The following is a 5,276-nucleotide window of genomic DNA, read 5'->3' on the forward strand; positions in this document are numbered from 1 at the left end:
CAAGGTTATGTCATTGTGTGAATGATATAATGGACACACCCAATTAAGCGTAGCATAAGATCTCGTCATTAAGTTATTTGCTATAAGCTTTCGATACATAGTTACCTAGTCCTTATGACCATGAGATCATGTAAATCACTTATACCGGAAAGGTACTTTGATTACACCAAACACCACCGCGTAAATGGGTGGCTATAAAGGTGGGATTAAGTATCCGGAAAGTATGAGTTGAGGCATATGGATCAACAAAGTGGGATTTGTCCATCCCGATGACGGATAGATATACTCCGGGGCCCTCTCGGTGGAATGTCGTCTAATGTCTTGCAAGCATATGAATGAGTTCATAAGAGACCACATACCACGGTACGAGTAAAGAGTACTTGTCGAGACGAGGTTGAACAAGGTATAGAGTGATACCGAAGATCAAACCTCGGACAAGTAAAATATCGCGAGACAAAGGGAATTGGTAATGTATGTGAATGGTTCATTCGATCACTAAAGTCATCGTTGAATATGTGGGAGCCATTATGGATCTCCAGATCCCGCTATTGGTTATTGGTCGGAGTGAGTACTCAACCATGTCCACATAGTTCTCGAACCGTAGGGTGACACACTTAAAGTTGGATGTTGAAATGGTAGTACTTGAATTATGGAATGGAGTTCGAATATTTGTTCGGAGTCCCGGATGAGATCCCGGACATCACGAGGAGTTCCGGAATGGTCCGGAGAATAAGATTCATATATAGGATGTCATTTTATGTGAAATAAAATGTCGCGGAAGGTTCTATGGAAGGTTCTAGAAGGTTCTAGAAAAGTCCGGAAGAAACCACCAAGGAAGGTGGAGTCCACAAGGGACTCCACCTCCATGGCCGGCCAGCCCTAGTGGGGGTGGAGTCCCAAGTGGACTCCACCATAGGGGGCCGGCCACCCCCCACATGGGAGGTGGGAATCCCACCTTTGGGTGGGAGTCCTAGTTGGGCTAGGTTTCCCCCTCCTATGGAAGGTTTTGGTTTCGGGTCTTATTCGAAGACTTGGACACCAACACTTGGGATCCACCTATATAATGAGGGGCCAAGGGAGGGGGCCGGCCACCCTAAGACCATAGCTTGGCCGCCCCCCTTGAGTGGCCGGCCACCCCCTCCCAAACCCTAGCTTTGCTCCTCCACTTCATATTTCCCGCGTAGCTTAGCGAAGCTCCGCCGGACTTCTACACCGCCACCGACACCACGCCGTCGTGTTGTCGGATTCAAGAGGAGCTACTACTTCCGCTGCCCGCTGGAACGGGGAGGTGGACGTCGTCTTCATCAACAACCGAACGTGTGACCGAGTACGGAGGTGCTGCCCGTTCGTGGCGCCGGAACCGATCGTGATCAAGATCTTCTACGCGCTTTTGCAAGCGGCAAGTGATCGTCTACCGCAGCAACAAGAGCCTCATCTTGTAGGCTTTGGAATCTCTTCAAGGGTGAGACTCGATACCCCCTCGTTGCTACCGTCTTCTAGATTGCATCTTGGCTTGGATTGCGTGTTCGCCGTAGGAAAATTTTTGTTTTCCATGCAACGTTATCCTACAGGTTGCACCTCTCATCAGACCACCGAGAGCACGCAGCTACATATCCTCGAGAGCCATTACTACCTTTCAACAACTATATCGATTAGTTAGAGCCTTTCCGCAATTACATCGATTAGTTAAGAGTTAGGATGCCTCCTCAATGTGAGTTTCAATTTTTTTACTAAGGTAGCTACCATTCGAATCTCTCAGATAATTCACAAGGTGGTTAGGCCAACACAGACGGCTTTCATGCCGGGACGCCATATCCTTGAGGGAGTATATGTCCTACATGAAGCTCTTCATGAAATTAATCGGAAAATATTAGACGGAGTTCTTTTCAAAATTGACTTTGAGAAGACTTACGACAAAGTTAAATGGCCATTCCTCCAACAAGTACTAAGGATGAAAGGCTTTGATCCCAAATGGTGTGATTTGATTAAAAACTTTGTCCAGGGAGGTAGTGTCGGAATTAAGGTTAATGACGATGTTGGACACCATTTCCAAACTAGGAAAGGATTGAGACAAGGTGGCCCTTTTTCTCCAATTCTTTTCAACATTGTCGTCGATGTTCTTGCCATCTTAATTGCTCGTGCGAAAGAAGAGGGTCATGTAGGGAGTCTCATTCCTCATTTGGTTGATGGGGGAGTATGGATACTCCAATATGCAGATGACACAATATTATTCTTGGAACATGATGTTGAAAAGGCCGTAAATATGAAATTAATACTTTCTATGTTTGAGCAATTGTCTGGATTGAAAATTAACTTTCATAAAAGTGAGCTATTCTATTTTGGGAAGGCTAAATAAAAGGAATAGGATTACAGACAAATTTTTGGGTGTGAGGCTACGTTTGCGCATTCGGATCTCCAACCGATCGGCGCCCTTCATCTCTACGATTGAGCAACCTCTCCTCTCTGACCATGAGCAACCCCTCTTTGCCATCGTACTCCAATAGCGAGGGGAAGCTGCCGGGATGGCGCTATTGGTGGGAAAGAACTGCCACGCCTAGCTCCCCGCCGATGGACGGCCAGGAGGAGGAGGGGGAGGCCGTCACCGACGACGGCCAGGAGGAGGAAGAGGAAGAGGAGGAAGATTCCAGGTGGAGACAGCTGGAGGCGGAGAAGGCGGATGAGGAGGCGGTGGCGGCAAAGAAGGCTAGGGCCCGGGCGAAGGCGAAGACGGAGGTGCAGCCGGCGTGCACCGACGACGACGAGGACACCAAGGACTACTCGTCGGAGGGAGGCACAAGCTCCTCGGATGCGTCGAACGCTACTACCTCTTCGGAAGAGGTGACGAGCAGGAAGCGCCTCCGTGAGGATGACGAGGCGGGGCCATCAAAGAAGAAGTAGCTTACTTTTAAAACTAGTTTGAACATATTTTTCATGTCTTTATGTTTAATTCGTTTGAACATGCTCAAAATCTCAATTCTACCTACAAATTGTTCTCTCTATTGAAATGAAAATGCAAAAAAGAGAAAAAAGAGTTATTTTAATGTTTGAGGGCCGTGGCTGGTGAGCGACACGCCCCAAACGCAACACGAAGCGGAGACATCGCCAAATCCGGCGCGATTTGTGGAACATTTTGGAGGACACAACTGGAGATGCTCTTAACCTCTAAACCTCTAGTAGGCAACATACCCGGCACAATATGGCACTCTGAGAACATATCTAGTGATACCGCACTCCGAGCACCATGATACCACTCTTCAAAATTTAAGTTTTAAATGTCAAAAATATTAAAACCAAAATTTTGCGTCTTTGCAAGATGCGTGTCTATGTGCCCCGTTACTTCCATAACCAAATTCAAGATACCCTAAGAGAAAAAAATGAGAATTCAAACATGAATAGTGTCACATAAAGACAAAAACACAAAATGGTACTATTCACATAGTATCTGTCTTTTTTTTGTTTCTCTTGGTGTATTTTAAATTTGGCTGTGAAAAATCTAGAGAATGTTAACACACATCTTGTGAACTGCCAGAAATTTATTTCGAATTTTTTGATACATAGAATTCAAATTTTGTGAAATGGTATCATGGTATCATGTAAGGTATGGTATCACTAGATATATTCCCGTGGCACTCTGGCGAGACATCTATGGACCATTTATCCAGAGAAAGCAACATGATCTAACATGTGGCTAAATTAGGAAATAGGCGCTGGATAGTACGGGCGTGTTTGGTTGTCTGGGCCGAAAACCTGCATGCCTGCGCCAGCGAGATGGGAGGCATTGCGCGTCGTGAAAGGGCCATGGGCCACTTTTGGCGGGTCGTTTGGTAGCTTCTGCGCCCTTTTGCGCGCCGGAGAAGGAACCCAGACCTCATCGTTTGGTTGCTCATTTCCAGCCCATCTTGCACGCAGGAAAACATGAATCTGCTGTTTGGTTGCTCAAATAACAAGTCCATATCCTTACCACAATTCAAATAGGGTGAGATTACCATGCCATGGCATCTTACATACGATCAGAGATCACTCAGAAGAACAAGATCCTAACGATCACCACGATGAGGAAGGCGATGATGTAATCTTTCACCCGGCTGGGATGTACCTCCGGCGGTGCTCCTTGTAGAGCATGTACTTCCTCCAGCGGCAGCTGTGCTAATGGCACTGCCTCATCGATGGCATGATCTTCCTGCAGCTCCTCTTCCAGGAAGCTGAGGTACTCTTGTTGTGCCTCCTCCAATGTTGCATATCATCGGTAGCTGTTGTTGGAGTAGCCATTGACCTGATCTTGATAGACTCTCCATGATCTATAGATTCCTCGAACCCGCCCGTGAAACACCACATACCACTAGCATGCAAAAAGAAGAAGTTAGCAATCACAACAATGAAGCAATTCAGAAATAAGCAATAGAACAAGAAAAGTGTTGACAGTAAATCTGAAACTAACAGGGGCATGCATATCATTCCAAAAGTCAATCAGAAGTTTATCCTACACTACCGTGGTGTCGTCCTACCACCACAACAAAAGTGGGTGTCTCATCCTAACATCGCAAAGTTCACCATCACCTGGGGGTTAGTATATACCACCTCATCATACTTACAAAAGGGGCCAAATGTTTTTCATCCTAGCTACTGCTAGAATATACATCATCATCATCATCATCATCATCATCATCATCATCCCCATCTCCATGCATGCAACCCTGATCCACACCCTTAAGGGCACCGCTACACCTTGCCGTGGTACTTGCCAAGGTAGTTCCTCAACCAGAGGACGCGGTGTGGCTCGATCATGCCGACGAAGCTGGATCCCTGTGAAGGAGATATGCCCAAGAGGCCATAATAAAAGTGGTTATTATATATCTTTATGTTTATGATAAATTTTTATATACCATGCTATAATTGTATTAACCGAAACATTGATACATGTGTGATATGTAAACAACAAAGAGTCCCTAGTATGCCTCTTAACTAGCTTGTTGATTAATGGATGATTAGTTTCATAATCATGAACATTGGATGTTATTAATAACAAGGTTATATCATTGTATGAATGATGTAATGGACACACCCAATTAAGCGTAGCATAAGATCACGTCATTAAGTTATTTGCTATAAGCTTTCGATACATAGTTACCTAGTCCTTATGACCATGAGATCATGTAAATCACTTATACCGGAAAGGTACTTTGATTACATCAAACGCCACTGCGTAAATGGGTGGTTATAAAGGTGGGATTAAGTATCCGGAAAGTATGAGTTGAGGCATATGGATCAACAGTGGG

The sequence above is a fragment of the Lolium perenne genome, chromosome 4, assembly GCF_019359855.2.
Source record: "Lolium perenne isolate Kyuss_39 chromosome 4, Kyuss_2.0, whole genome shotgun sequence".
NCBI lineage: Eukaryota > Viridiplantae > Streptophyta > Magnoliopsida > Poales > Poaceae > Lolium > Lolium perenne.